Source organism: Martes martes (assembly GCF_963455335.1).
Source record: "Martes martes genome assembly, chromosome: 10".
NCBI lineage: Eukaryota > Metazoa > Chordata > Mammalia > Carnivora > Mustelidae > Martes > Martes martes.
In genome coordinates, this window is record NC_137898.1 from 44,226,351 (window position 1) to 44,242,831 (window position 16,481).

Sequence of the window (16,481 nt, forward strand, 5' to 3'; positions counted from 1 at the left end):
TGAGTAAGTAATTAGATGTTAGGATTTCAGAAGATGAGGAGATTACTGTCAGCCCAGTGACCATAATTAAAAATCAGGACCCATCATATGGGACAATGGGTTAAAAAAAATCTGTTAATATATCCATGTGAAAAAATTTACAGGGGTGCCTGGGTGGCTCAGTGAGTTAAAGCCTCTGCCTTCGGCTCAGGTCATGATCCCAGGGTCCTGGGATCGAGCCCCGCATTGGGCTTTCTGCTCAGCAGGGAGCCTTCTTCCTCCTCACTCTCTGCCTGCTTCTCTGCCTACTTGTGATCTGTCTGTCAAATAAATAAATAAAATCTTAAAAAATTTTTTTACAAAGCTCAATAGATTTTAAAAACCTTTCAGCCACTGACTTAAGTAGTTGCCTTTATTGGAAATATTTAAATTCTATGTAATCCCAAATATTCTGAGCCATCTGAGTCCTCTGTACCAGTCCTCATGCTTTTCCCTCTGTCTGAAGCATCATTTCCTACCCTTATCTAATGGCTGCTCATTCTTCAGAGCTACTGCCTCTTCTCCAATGGGGCTGGATGCTCCTCTGTTTGCACCAATGTGCAATTTTACCATAATGTTTACCACAGTGTGTTGACATTTTCTATTTGTGTACCTTTTGTGGTTTTTCTTTTCTGGTTTTGGGTTTACTAGACCATAGGCTTTCCAAGGTCAGGATCATATTGTATTCATCTTTGTTTCTCTTGTACCCAGCCCAGCTTCTGGCTGATTGCAATTAACCTTTATTGAACTCAACTGAATCTAATATTAGGATTATGCTAGAAAATCCTGGACTAGAAAATCCCTGAAGGACTGATAACTTAAAATACCCCACCACAACCTTAGAAGAGGCTTATAACATAAGAACTAATCACAACCCCCATCCTTTATCATACCCTCTGAATCTGCACAACTCCATATACTTATTTCCAGACAAACTTGTTTATCTTTTTTTTTTGTCATTCAGTGTCTAATCAAAATTATTAGCATCCATTTTCATGCCAATATTACTAAGCTCTTATATTTTTCTCTTTTTTAATTTGAAAGTAATCCATGCTCATGGTAACAAAATCAATCTATACAAAAGGAGTCTACAGTAAAAAGGAAGGTTCCCTCCTATATGCGACTTCCAGCCTCTCAGGAGTTCTTCATAGACACAGATACCACTATCAATTTCTTGGGCATCCTTCCCAAGGTATCCTATTTTGTTACAACACACTATTGTTTTTCCACATAAATACTAGCATTTCACGGATTATTTGATAACTTGGCTTTTTCCTTTAACAGAATATTGAAGATTATTCCACATTGGAATTTTTTCTCTTATCAGTCCATCTTTTTAACAGCTACATAGTATTCCATCCCCCATTTTATGACATACCACAACCTATTTAACCCATTCTCTATTGTTGGAAATTCAGGTTGCTTTTATTGTTTTTCTACTATATAGTTATTATGGGTTGGATTGTGTTACCCCTAAAATTCAAATATTGAAGTCCTAACCCTTAATATCTCAGAATGTGACCTTATTTGGAGATAGTTTCCTTATAATCAAATTAAAACAAGGTCATTTAGGGTGGGCCCTAATACAATATGACTGGTATCCTTATAAGAAGAGGAAAATTGGACAGAGACATTCAAGAGGGAAGGTGATAAGAAGACACAGGGAGAAAGCAGCCATCTACAAGCCAAGTAAATAGGCCCAGAACAGATACTTCTCTGATACTTCTCTTGTGTCTGTCAGAGGGAACTAATCCTGCCAACACATTGATTTCAGACTTCTAGCCTCCAGGACAGTGAGATAATACCTTTACTGTTTAAGCTGCTCAGTTTGTGGTACTTTGTGTTAGGGCAGCCCTAGCAAACTAATATGAAAATGCTTCGATGAATATCCTTGTACATATCTTTTTTTCACAAAGATGCAAGTATACCAGTAGAAATCACAGAAATAAATTTATGGGAAAATACCTCTGTATCTTTCACATACCCTTTTCTCCGCCTAGAATGCCTTCTTCCTGAGATGCTCCTGAAAAACTACAATATAACCACTTCAAGTGCTACCTCTTCTGTGAAACCGGCATGGTAGCCAGCTTCTAGGATGGCTCTCAGTGATCCCCCACCTCCTAGAATTCAAGTCTTTGTGTATACTTCACCTTTATGTATTCCCCTCCTCTTGAACATGGACTGGACTTATCGACTCTTTTAATGAACAGAGTATGGCAGAAGTGATGGGACCTCACTTCTGAGATTAGGTTACAGAGACTGCAGCTTCTGTTCAGGGATGCTTTCTCTCACACACACTCTTGTTCCCTCTTATTCTTTCTTGGTCATTCATGTTGGGGGAAGCCAGCTGCCATGTTGTGAGGCAGCCCTGTGGAGAGAGCCATGTTTCAAGAGATCACAACCATGTGAGTGAAAACGAAAGTGGATCCTCTTCATTCAAGCCTTTAGGGGAGACTGGCAGCAGATAGCTTGACTGTAACCTCATGAGAAACTTTTGAGGCAGAATTACTCATCTAAACCACACCTGGATTCCTGGCCAAAGAAACTGTGAGATAGTTAATTTTTGTTGCTTTAAGCTACTGAGTTTTGGAGTAATTTGATATGCAGCAATAGATAACTACCTTCCATCCTCCCCTCGTCTTTCCCAAGCTTCCAAGCTTCCAAAGTTACTTAAACATATCTCTAGTAATGCTCACTACATCATACTTGTTTTTAAATGTCTCTCTTCTGCTTGACTGTCTTCAAGGACAAAAGCCCTGGCTCAGCTATATCTACTGTGTTCTATGCAAAGTTCAAGCCACTATCATCACTTCCCTAGATTGTTGCAATAACCCCCAAACTGGGCTGCCTAAAGCCTCTGTAGCCTCGCTCTGACACATGCTTTATGCTCTTTCTAGCTGTAAGAAATCTTTTTAAAATGCAACACAGATCATTTGAGAGCTGACTCTTTCTCCTTGTTCTTAGGATAAAGACCTAAATTCTTAATATAACCTCCCAGGCCCGGCATGATCTGCTTGCCTCACCACCAAATCTAAAGCCACTTCCCTCTTGTTCCCAGTACGACAGCAACACTGGCTTCTCGGTTCCTCAGTTGAACTTTGCTTCTTCCTCCCTCATTGTCTTTGCACACACTGTCTCTCTGCCTGGGATGCTTTCTGCTTCACCCTCACTCAATTTTTCCTCATCCTTTAGATCTCAGTTCAACAGCACTTCCTCAGGCAAAAGCCTTTCTTACTTTCATTCTGAAGCAAAGAACCCTGTAGTTTTCCTTCATGCCACTTACCACAATTTAGATAAATGATTAATTAATTAGGTGTTTAATGTCTGTCTCCCCTGTTGGACTTGGACTCTAAGCTCTATGAGAGCAGGGACACCTCGTCTTGCTCACTACTGTAGTCCCAGCACAGATGATAGTGCCTGATATAGTGAAAACAGGAGCTCAATACTTTTTTTTTTGCTGAATGAATTACAAGACAAACATTTCATATTTCTTTTACAAACTTCACATCCTTTCATTATCTGCACATTTAATGTGGTTTTTTAAAAATTTAAATTCTAGTTAGGTGACAATACAGTTCAATATTTGTTTAGGTATAGAGTTCAGTGATTCATTATTTATATAGAGCACCCAATGCTCATCATAACAAGTGCCCTCCTTAATACCCATCACCCATCTAGCCCGTCCCCCACCCACCTCCCTCCATCATCAACCCTCAGTTTGTTCTCTATCATTAAGAGTCTCTCATGATTTGTTTCCTTCCCATTATTCCCCTGCCTTGTATGTTCATCCATTTTGTTTTTTAAATTCCACCTACGAGTGAAATCATACAGCATTTGTCTTTCTCTGACTAACTGATTTCATTTAGCATTATACGCTCTAGCTCTATCCACATCATTGCAAATGGCAAGATTTCAGTCTTTCTGTTGGCTGAGTAGTATTCCATTGTGTGTGTGTGTATATATATATACATATACATATATGTGTGTGTGTATATATATACATATACATATGTGTGTGTGTGTGTGTGTGTGTGTGTGTATATGGCATCTTCTTTATCCATTCATCAGTTGATGGACATTTGGGCACTTTCTGTAGTTTGGCTGTTACACATTTAATGTTCTTTTTTTTTTAAATTTTTTTATTTTAATAAACATATAATGTATTTTTATCCCCAGGGGTATAGGTCTGTGAATCGTCAGGTTTACACATTTCACAGCACTCATCATAGCACATACCCTCCCCAATGTCCATTTCCCCACCACCCTCTCCCGTCCCCCCTCCCCCCCGCAACCCTCAGTCTGTTTCTTGAGATTGAGTCTTTTATGGTTTGTCTCCCTCCCAATCCCATCTTTTCATTTTTTCTTTTCCTACCTCCCCCCAACCCCCCCGCCTTGCATCTCCACTTCCTCATATCAAAGAGATCATATGATAGTTGTCTTTCTCCAATTGACTTATTTCGCTAAGCATGATACCCTCTAGTTCCAGCCACGTCGTCGCAAATGGCAAGATTTCATGTCTTTTGATGGCTGCATAGTATTCCATTGTGTATATATACCACGTCTTCTTTATCCATTCATCTGTTGATGGACATCTAGGCTCTTTCCACAGTTTGGCTATTGAGGACATTGCTGCTATAAACATTCGGGTGCACGTGCCCCTTCGGAGCACCACGTTTGTATCTTTAGGATATATACCCAGGAGTGCAATTGCTGGGTCGTAGGGTAGCTCTATTTTCAGTTTTTTGAGGAACCTCCACACTGTTTTCCAGAGTGGTTGCACCAGCTTGCATTCCCACCAGCAGTGTAGGAGGGTTCCCCTCTCTCCGCATCCTCGCCAGCATCTGTCATTTCTTGACTTGTTAATTTTAGCCATTCTGACTGGTGTGAGGTGGTATCTCACTGTGGTTTTGATTTGTATTTCCCTGATGCCGAGTGATGTGGAGCATTTTTTCATGTGTCTGTTGGCCATCTGGATGTCTTCCTTGCAGAAATGTCTGTTCATGTCCTCTGCCCATTTCTTGACTGGATTATTTGTTCTTTGGGTATTGAGTTTGATAAGCTCTTTATAGATTTTGGATACTAGCCCTTTATCTGATATGTCGTTTGCAAATATCTTCTCCCATTCTGTCAGTTGTCTTTTGGTTTTGTTAACTGTTTCTTTTGCTGTGCAAAAGCTTTTGATCTTGATGAAATCCCAATAGTTCATTTTTGCTCTTGCTTCTGTTGCCTTTGGCGATGTTCCTAGGAAGAAGTTGCTGCGGTTGAGGTCAAAGAGGTTGCTGCCTGCATTGTCCTCAAGGATTTTGATAGATTCCTTTCGCACATTGAGGTCCTTCATCCATTTTGAGTCTATTTTTGTGTGTGGTGTAAGGAAATAGTCCAATTTCATTTTTCTGCATGTGGCTGTCCAATTTTCCCAGCACCATTTGTTGAAGAGGCTGTCTTTTTTCCATTGGATATTCTTTCCTGCTTTGTCGAAGATTAGTTGACCATAGAGTTGAGGGTCTATTTCTGGGCTCTCTATTCTGTTCCATTGGTCTATATGTTTTTGTGCCAGTACCATACTGTCTTGATGATGACAGCTTTGTAGTAGAGCTTGAAGTCTGGAATTGTGATGCCACTGACTTTGGCTTTCTTTATCAATATTCCTTTGGCTATTCGAGGTCTTTTCTGGTTCCATATAAATTTTAGGATTATTTGTTCTATTTCTTTAAAAAAAATGGATGGGATTTTGATAGGGATTGCATTAAATGTGTAGATTGCTTTAGGTAGAATAGACATTTTCACAATATTTATTCTTCCAATCCATGAGCATGGAATATTTTTCCATTTCTTTGTGTCTTCCTCAATTTCTTTCATGAGTACTTTATAGTTTTCTGAGTATAGATTCTTTGCCTCTTTGGTTAGATTTATTCCTAGGTATCTACACATTTAATGTTCTTAATGTCATTTCTCTATGACAGTGTTGTTATCTGCCTTAGGTAATGATCTCTAAGAGCAGAAACAACAAGTTTTAAGTTGTGTGGTATAGGACCCAGCAGGGTTGGGGTTCAGCATTGGGAAAGGAAAGTGAAGAATAGGTTTACCAATAAATGGCCTTCAGTAGCTATTTTATTGCTATTAAAATCTCCATGGCCTTTCTGGGGCCAGTGTGAAGGCAAAACAGCATGAGCCTTACTTACAGTTAGACCTGCGTTTGGATCCCAGTTGTACCATTTAGTATCTGTGTGACTACAGACAAATTCCTTATCCTCTCTGTTCTCAGATTTCTCAGCTACAAAATGAGGATATAATAATGGCATCACTATTTAAGGTTGTTAATGGAACTCGATGACTTGTAAAGCACTAAGAAGAGGGCCTGATCTTAGCAAATGCTCAGTAAATACCAGCCACATTCTTTTTTTAAACATATCTACCTGTAGTAAAACAAGGTTGGCCATTTCTTGTATGGTTCTAGAAGAAGTTTGGGAATATTCGTGGTGCTGTTAAGTTCTCTGTGGGAGGTTAGGATTGGAACACTTAAAAATATAATGCCTCCTCCTCAATTCTTTTCTCTACTTTCAAAAATCTTAATATTGAAGCTAGTAGGAGAGAGAAAAATGGCTGCCAGCTATGTTCTTTTTGGTTCCAAACGACAGCAGCACCAGTCTGTTCTAGAAATTTGTTTCTCCTGCTGACACATCCATCTTCATACACCTCGTACCAGAGAGATGAATTGCTAAGGGATGCTTACTAGTTTAGATTCTTGACACCTGGCAATTGGTGAATGATGTTTTTTTGGAATCTGGAGAACCATCAGACTCCCTTTCTCTTTTTATTGGGACCCTTCTGGTTGATCACAGGCCAGTAAGTACTGGCCATTTAGAGGCACAATAAAATAATGAAGTTGGAATTACAACAAGAAATTCACTTACTAAAGGCCCTGTACTGACAGGACCCAGAGAAAATATTTCTCACAAGAAAAAATATAAGTAATATTAAAAAAAAAAAAAGTCAAGCAGTTAATCTTCCCTCAAGACGTGGTGTTCTCTCAAGGCCTCTTCCTTCTTTTCTGAAGGTACATTCAGTTCTGGGGCAGAAGCTAGGAAACCAGCTGAAATAAATCGTTTTCCCCTCCCCTTTTAATCTTGTGAAAGAGTTGCCAATTCTAGAAATTCCTCCTTTGATGAGAAGATAAAGCAGAACAATGCTGTGGAACTAAACAAATTCCTAAGGGACATTCTTCTAGGGTGTGTAAGGTCTGCCTGGAAGTGGGGGGAAGGGGAGTAAGAGATGGAAAGCTAGGAGTAGGAAGGGTGAGTGGGCAAGAGTTGGTAGCCACATCCTCAAGGAGTGTAGTTGCTTCTAGGCTTCTCCAGGGTAGCAACTCCCTCCGGTCTCATTTCCTGGGATGTGTAGGCATGTTTATTAGTGATTAGAGGGCTTCAACCATTTCACATCTACCCTACCAAAAAGAAAAAAAGATTTTCTTCCCATTATTTGTTGGAGGGAAGTTTCTTACAGCCTTCTCACAATTTAAAAAAAGAAAGTGTGGTTTGTTGTGGTTGTTTTTTACTGAGAATTGCAGCCCAAACCAGTCTACCACATTAGATTGTAAGCCTGTGGAAGGAGCGTGTCCCCTTCTTACTGTTTAAGGGACAACCTGTGGTAAAATGGTACAGATTGGAGTCAGAGCTGAGTCTGATTCCGCTCCCAGCTTCACTATCTGTAAATGGGGATAATTTTCCTACCTGCTTGACATGGTTATGTAATTTTAAATCCGGACACTGAAGGCCTAAACTTTACAAGCATAATCTCATTCATGAGTCTCCCTCACGAGGCAGGTATTACTTTGGAGATTGTATGTAAAGATACTTCGTAACGCAGAGAAGAGCCGTCCAGCTGTGAGTTATCACCGAGCGATCTTCCTCACCTGCCTTCTGAGGATTAAATGAGACACGGATGTGAAAGAGCTTTACGCAATCCACGTGATGGGCTACTAATTACACGCCCCACAGCACCTGATCCACCGTGAGGAGTCGGTAAATGTTGTTCAGAGTGCACGATCGCGTATCTTGCCTGTTCCTTTCGGTTTTCCAGGCACCGACTAACCTCGCCGCGGCCTGAGGCCAAAACCACGAATTTGGGAACCACAGCCGGGCTGGAGGAGACTACTAAGTCCCCGGAGAGGCGACGGGAACAATAGAGTACTTCAGTGGTTGGCGGACGCCCGGCCAGAGGAGGGGCCGGCTGGAGGTCCCCGAAGGTACACCTCCATCCCCTGGTCTGGTGCGACAGGGAGAGCGTCCTGAGCCGACTCGACATTTCCCGGGGGAAGCGGCAGCGAGGCCCCCACTACCCGAGCTCTAGCCTCGCGGGACGGGCCCAAGCCCCGCCCACTACCTCAGGTAGGCCGTCCGTACCAGCCAATCCGCCAGCAGCCTGGGCGCGGAAGGCGGCGCTTTCCTGGTCGGAAGTGACGTGCTCTGCTTGGCTGGCCGCGGAGTCCGCCGAGACTCTTGGCGGCGGCTGAGGAGGCTGGGAGGGAAATGGCTCGGACGGTGGCTGCTGCGGCGGCTCGGGTAGTGGTGGAGGCGGAGGTTCGGGCAGCGTGAGGTGAGGAGTGGTAAGTGCGGCGGGGACTGGTACCTGGGACCCTGCTGTCCAAGGGCAGCGAGGGACCCCGGGGAGCCCCGGATGAGAGGGTCCCTTGCGGCCCCCGGTTCCCGGGTGTCCGCTTTTGACCCCCCCCCCCCCCCCATCTGGTACTCTTGGCGTTGCCCCAGCCCGACTTACCTCCCCCGGGCCTTGCTTCCACCCAGACCGTTCCTGACAGCCCCGCCTAAGGTGCGAGGGGCTCCCGCCCCCATTAGGCCCCTCTCGGCGGGGGTTGGGAGGTGGTGCGTCTGGGAGTTAGTTTTGTCCCAAGGGGGAGGGGAGACCACCCCCTTGTGCTTGGGTACGGGGCCGGAGTCACTGTGGCCCGTCCTCTTCTCTTGTTGAATTGTTAGATTCTGACGAAGTGTGTTGCACTTCTCTCAGTTGTGTCACACACACACACATCCCCCCCTTCACCTTTTTGTCCCATCTCTAGCTTTTGGGATAATGATCTTTCTCTTTTCACTTCTCCCGGTTTGCCTTTTTGCCGTGAATCCACTTGCTTCGGGAAAACTATTAAGTATGTGTTTAGTGCATCATCTTTCCGGGAGTGCGGTCAGATTAAAAATATTTGCTTAACCCTTCCTGAGTGACGGAGGAACAATACGTATTGAAGAAATCACATACTTATTTTCCTCACTAAATGGTTTGGCTTTAAAAAGGAGATTCTCTAGCTGTAGAAATTTTTTCGGGGGGAGCAGGGATTGAGGAGGGAAATGAAAAAAACTTAAGTGAGGAGGAAAGTCTGGGGGATAAAACGTGGAAGAGAGAGCCTGTGGTATTTCCTTCCCTTCTGTTAATTAGCCAGATAGAAGTTGAAGTTGTAATTATATTTTTATTTTGAACAGTGGGTGTTGAATTGAGAGGAAGGTGGTCTTCCTCTTTGAACAAGGTTACCTCTTAAAGAGTAAGCTAAAATCTTTCCAGATGGGTGTCAGGAAAGCTCTGCTGGGAAAATTGTTTAATATATTGGAATATCAAAGCTACAACTTAGAAGAGATGTAGAGAAAAGCTATTAGAAGAGCTGTGAATACATCGTATAGAGAGGAAGCCTGTTTGGAGGTCTGGGAACGCTTGATTCCAGAAGAGACTTTGTATGTACCTTTGCCTCCTTGGCTTGTGATTTTAGGATTGTGCCATACTTGGTGTTAGTGCTCTTATTCACCATGGGGACTTAAACCTAGTTGAGAGCTATACAGTTGAAGATAATTGCTAGTTTAATAGTAAGACCGTTTTTGAGTACTGAAAAGCATTATGACTGAGAATAGATAGATTTATTATTTAACTCAAACTTAATTCAAAAGTGACTTTATATAGCTACAAGCATATATATAGAGCTACTTTGACAAGTAATTTTGCCTGAATGAATAGATTCTGAAGTATTTTTTTTTCTTATGAAAATCTGTTTTGTATGCATGTTGCTTGCAGTTTTTCTTGGCAAGCAGTGTATTTTAATGTTTTCATCCATAGGTTTCACAACCTTTTCTGTTTCATGGAACATAAAAGTTGATGTGCTTGCATTTAAAAGTTAGGAACTATAACTTCAGATATATATAATATTATGAAATTATAAGGAATTAGTTGTATATTAAGCATCTGATTCTTTGTTTCTCTCTTCTGCCTTGAATGGTTCTAAAATTTTCACTTGAACATTGTTACATCAGTTCCATGTCCAGGAATCTCTCTCTTTCTCTTTTTTTTTTTCTTTTAAATTTTATTTGTTTATTTGACAGAGATCACAAGTATGCAGAAAGGCAGGTACAGAGAGAGAGGGAAGCAGGGATGCTGAGCAGAGAGCCCGATGCAGGGCTCAATCCCGGGACCCTGAGATCATGACCTGAGCCGAAGGCAGAGGTTTAACCCACTGAGCCACCCAGGCGTCCCCATGTCCAGGAATCTTTCTTTAATCAAGCACAATGTTTTTGCATTTGTAAGCACATTCAGTAAGTGAACTTATACCTGTGAGGGTGTTGAATTTCCCAAGAGTTCAGAGTTCTTATCAGAGCATCAGAACCAGACTTTTCAGACCAGCAGTGCAAAGCATTTTTTTTTAATGCTTTGTAACTTTTTACTTTGATAACATAAATTATCCATTTTATTATATTTCTCATGTTTCTTTTTTTAACTTTTTTTTTTTTAAGATTTTTTGTATTTATTTGACAGAGAGTACAAGTAGGCAGAATGGCAGGCAGAGGCACAGGGAGAGGGAGGAGCAGGCTTTCCACTGAGCAGGAAGCCCATTGCAGGACTTGATCCCAGGACCCTGGGGTCATGACTTGAGCTGAAGGCAGCTGCTTAACCAACTGAGCCACCCAGGCACCCCTAATTCTCATGTTTCAAGAATAAATCAAGGCAGGTAAATGATAAAGCAAATGTTTTAGTACTGTGCATTTACATAGTACATGATCTGATTTGTTGTACCTGAGTAGGGCTGAAAATTAACCCTCTGAAAGATTTTGCTATCAGAGGGCCTGCAAGAATGCCTGGCACTGTAGTGGTTTGAGGGATAGAAAAAATGAGACACACAGATTATGACAGATTATGATCAATAGATCCAGAGTACTGAAAAGGATGGGATCACGTGAGCTGGAGAAGGGGAATGAGTTCATATGAGGAAGATGATGCTCAAATTGACAAATTTCTTCTGTTAATGAGATAAGGGTGTTCAGGTTCTGGGGTGCTGTAGGAAGAAGGTGATGAGATTTCCAGGACAGAGTTGTTTCAATGCACAGGGAACAACTTGGGGGAAAATTTAGATAAGAGGAAGTAAAAATACAGGTTTAAGGAAGGATCTGTGAGTTCTGTTTGAAAAAATAAAGACAGGACAGAGATGAAGTAAGAGATGAGAATAAATAGACCTCTGCAATGAAAAACTCAAGAGGCCAGTGGTTGGAACTTTTATATTATTTGTGTGATTCAGGAAATCTTAGCACAGGCTGTGACTTTGTGGCTTGATTAACATGGAGGACATGGTTAAGAGAACTGAAGAAGTTGGAGACTCTAAACAGCAGAGTAGTGTTAGTTACTGTTGTGAAATGAGTAGGGGTTTGATAAGGAATTTGACTATGAGAAGAGAAGGGAATAGGCAGTGTTAGGAATATTGGCTAAAAAAATTTGCACTATGGGAAATTTTAATTGAAATAGGCTTTTTTTTTTTAAAGTATTTTCCTATAAAAACAGAACTTGGTGGTTTATATTCAGAAGGTATCAGTGGAGGCAGGGAGACATTAAATATTAAAGTTCTATTATGGGGACTGGCTGGCTAAGTCGGCAGAGCTGTGACTCTTGATCTTGGTGTGAGTTTGAGCCCCATTTTGGGTGTGGAGCCTACTTAAAAAAAAACTAATGAAGTTCTGTGGAATGAGAAGGAAAAGCAAAGACAAAAGGGAAAATGAGAGGAGACAATAAAAGGGAAATCAGGGGCGCCTGGGTGGCTCAGTGGGTTAAGCCTCTGCCTTCTGCTCAGGTCATGATCTCAGGGTTCTGGGATCCAGCCCCACATTTGGCTCTCTGCTCCCTGCCTCCTGCTTGCCTCCTCTCTGCCTACTTGTGATCTCTCTGTCAAATAAATAAATAAAACCTTTTTTTTTTTTTTCTTTTTTCTAAAGGGAAATCGGTGCAGGTACTTTGCCTTCTGGTGGGAAAAGAATGTGGATGTTGGAGTGGGAAAAGAATGTGGATGTTGGAGTGATAGACACAGACACAGAAAAAACACCTGTCTAATTAGGAAACAGGAAAACATCTTTTCAGATGTTTTATTTGCAGTTTAGAGAATTATGTGAAGCATGTATTTTCCCCCAAGTTAAGCTCTGAAGGAGACCCAGTTATACCTATAAACAAAACCATAGTGCTGTTGAGTATCCATAGCCAAGTTATTATTAAGTCCCTTTATATGTGTTTATAATGTGATTTATAACTGTTCTGACCTATATTTCTTTTTTTTTTTTTAAAGATATTATTTATTTATTTGACAGAGAGAGAGAGAGATCACAAGTAGGCACAGAGGCAGGCAGAGAGAGGTGGGGGTTGGGGAAGCAGGATCCCTGCTGAGCAGAGAGCCCAATGTAGGGCTCGATCCCAGGACCCTGAGATCATGACCTGAGCCGAAAGCAGAGGCTTAACCCACTGAGCCACCCAGGTGCCCCATTCTGACCTATATTTCTAGTTCGGTGTGTACGTATCTTTTAGACTACAGTGCTGAGTTGGGAAAAGGTGGTCTTTGGCTCCAGGGAATGTAGCCTGGATTGCATAATGACATTTATCATACTGGAATTCTGCCTATATTGAAATGTATGACATGACTCTAAGTATGTAGAGTTGTTTTTTTTTATCAGATTTATTGAGATATAATTTACTTATAGTAAAATTCATTTGTTTTAGGTATTAGCTCTAGAAGTTGAAGAGATAGTGACAGCCTTTAATTGCCACCACCACATTTAAGATACAGAATATTTCTGTCACTCCAGAAGTATCCTTATTCTCCTTTGTAATCAGTCTCTTTCACTTACCTCCAGGCAGCTGATTTTTATTCCTATAGTTTTACCCTCCCAGAATGTCGTATAAGTTGGTATCATAGGATGTATTCAGGCTTTTTTTTTTTTTTTTTTAACAAATGATCATCTCAACTCAGAGGAAGTCATCGTTCTCCATTTTTTATTTTTTAAGGTGTTTTTGTTTCAGTAATATACACTAAACGTGAGGCTTGAACTCACAACCCCAAGATCAAGAGTCACATGCTTTTCTGACTGAGCCAGCCAGGTGCCCTAGCCTTTGAGTCTGATTTCTTTCACTTGGCGGAATGCTTTTGAGATTCAATAAGACACCACATATTGTATATCTATTTTTTTAATGGACAGGTGGGCTGCTGCTACCTTTTAGCTATTGTTAAGTACTACTGTGAGCATTAGTGTACAGTTAACTCTGTTTTAATGCTTTTGGGTGTATATATCTAGGAGTGGAATTGCTGGGTCATACGGAAATTCTATGTTTAATTTATTGCGGAAACACCAAAGTTTTCCCAAGTGGCTACACCTTATCAACACTTACTTTCCATTTTAAAAATTTTAGCCATTCTAGTAGATATGAAGTGGTATCTCATGTGGTTTTGGTTTGCATTTCCTTAATGATTAATGATATTGAACTATCTTTCCATGTGATTATTGGTGATAAGCTGCTTTTTTTAAAGATTTATTTAATTTGGTTTTTTTTTTTTTTTTTTAAGATTCTGTTTATTTGAGAGAGTGTGAAAAAGCATGAGCAATGAGGAAGGGGAGAGGGAGAGGGAGAAGCAGACTCCCCCCTGAGCAGGGAGCACGATATGGAGCTGGATTCCAGGACCCTGGGATCATGACCTGAGCCAAAGGTAGATGTTTAACTGACTGAGCTACCCAGGCACCCCAAGATTGATTTATTTTAGAGAGAGAGTGAGCATAAGAGGGAGAGAATCTCAAGCAGGCTCCACGGTGAGCAAGGAGCCCAGTGCAAGGGGAGTGGGTCTCCATCCCAAAGACCTTGAGATCACAACTTGAGCTGAAACCAGTCACTCAACCAACTGCACCACTCAGGTACCCCAATAAGCTACCTTTTTTTAGTGGTATGAATACACTGATGATTGTTCCAATAATTGGAAAGATGTAATACATATGTGTATTATTAGATATCTGTTATAAACGAGTCATTATATATGTTATTTTATTTAAGCCTGACAACACAGCTATAATCTTTTACAGATGAGAAAACAAGACAAAGGGAGATTAAGTAACTTGTTTAAGGTTATACAGTTACTGAGAGATCTGCTATTTGAGCCTCAAGTCTTGCTACTGCATCATTTTCTCTTCTTTGTTATCACTTCTGTAAAACTACCAGTTTAATGTAGTTGTGTTATTGGAAAACAAGATTTTGTTAACCATAGAAATTATGGAGTTTGGGGGAAAATTCCAGAAATAATTAATGTCAGTTTTTCATTATTCCCTTTTTGGGGTTTCTCAGTTGTAACTCAGTTTTATGTTTTCCTGTCTTAAGCTATGTTGGAAATGGAGGCATATACCATAACATTTAGCACAAAAGCTTACTGTTATTTGTCATGTTGGAATTGGGGTAATGTCAGAGTATATTTAATGATTCATGTTAAATGAATGGACAATAAAGTAGTTCAAAGTTCAGTAATTATCTTCACAAAGCAGTACTACTGTTGGGTTTTTGAGTTAGACTGAAAACTGCTTTGTCAGTAAAATGTCTTTTCAAGAGGAATCTCTTGTTGTAACTGTATTCTCCCTGCCCCCCCCACCCCCTGTCATGTTCCCCTCCCAGACAGTGACACATACATGCAGTTACAGAATGCATTCTTGATGAATGCCCCATTGTGAATCTTTTATGTGTAGAATGTTGCTCCTAAGAGTTGAAGGTAGTAGAATGACTGTAGAATCAAGCGCCTTATTAATTGCATGTAGTACTTGGACAAAGTGTACTTATAAAGTGTGGTATGGAGGTTAAAGATTGTGGAAGCTGGCTAGGCTTATCCATCTTTAAACTTGTGAAGCTTAGGAAGGCTCTTGGCTTTTCCCATGACTCACCCCTTACGTCCAAGTTATCACTCTAATTTCATCTTTTTCCTGACCATACCATTAAAAATAGTATCTCCCTCCCCACAACTAAATCATTCTTTATCACATCACTGTTTTCCCCCCTCATTTCATTTACTATCTTAATTTAACATTTTTGTTTGCTTATTTAAAGAAACCCATTCTTTCCTTTGCTGCCAATCTAGTTCAAGTCATTACTCTTTCTTTTCTAGATTATTTCAGTTATTAATTGGTCTCACAGTTTCCATTTTGGTTTTTATTTTTTTTTCTACAAAGCAAATAAAAATCTTTGAACGTTGTGAAGCTCACATTACTAGAGAGATACACACCTTTCCTTTCCTGTCACACCTAATAATTGAATACACTGTGTTTTTCCCCTTTGGAAATAATATTCAATTATAGAAAGTTCATAGTGATGTAGATTTTAAAATTTTTTTGAGAGAATATTTTTGATTTGTGCTAGTTGAGTTTGGTGATTTAGCTTATTAAGTTTTTAAAGATTTTTTTTACTGATTTATTTGAGAGAGAAAGAGAGTGAGCATGAGAGAGGGGGAGGGTGAAAGGGAGTGAAGGAAAAGCAGACTCCTTCCTGAGCGGGGAGCCCGATATGGGGCTTGATCCCAGGATCCCGAGATCAGGACCTGAACTGAAGGCAGACACTTAACTTTCTTAGCTACCCAGGTGCCCTGCTTGTTATTTTTATCAGAAAACATTCCCCCCCAAAAAAAGTTTCACTAAAAATCCAGAGTAAAATTAGGTTTAATTTTTAATTAATTTTTTAAATTATGTTCAGTTAGCCAACATATAATACATCATTAGTTTTTGATGTAGTGTTCAACAAAGCATTAGTTGCGTATGACACCCAGTGCTCACCACAACATGTGCCCTCCTTAATACCCTAAAATCAGGTCTAAATAAGAGTTTGATTGTGTCATACCCTAAACTAGAAATATAGCTGTATATCGAACATATCTAAATTTGGAGAAAAGGTTTAAATTCTTTAAGTCATTGTAGAAACCTCCCAGGTTTCTTTAGGACTAGGCTCTGTATATGAGATTCATTTGACCTTAACTTCACAAATATTAATAAGAACCGAAACCACTTCTTTCCAAGTAGTTGTTTACATTACTCTGTGATCCCATGAAGTTCATTCTCCTAGTATATTTTTATCCTGCTTGGGCTTCTAAACTTCTTCTTCTTCTTCTTCTTCTTCTTCTTTTTTTTTTAAGGTTTTATTTATTTATT

At 40.4% G+C, this 16,481-nt stretch overlaps 1 protein-coding gene across 1 annotated transcript in view; it reads left to right on the forward strand.

Annotated features, from left to right (window-relative positions):
• The first annotated feature begins 8,509 nt into the window (after positions 1 to 8,509).
• The window catches only part of PIK3C2A (phosphatidylinositol-4-phosphate 3-kinase catalytic subunit type 2 alpha), a 98,477-nt gene continuing 90,505 nt past the window's right edge, over positions 8,510 to 16,481 (forward strand). The window contains exon 1 of the mRNA XM_080815469.1: positions 8,510 to 8,623. The gene's annotated coding sequence lies outside the window, so the exon portion shown is untranslated. The remainder of the gene's footprint in view (positions 8,624 to 16,481) is intronic.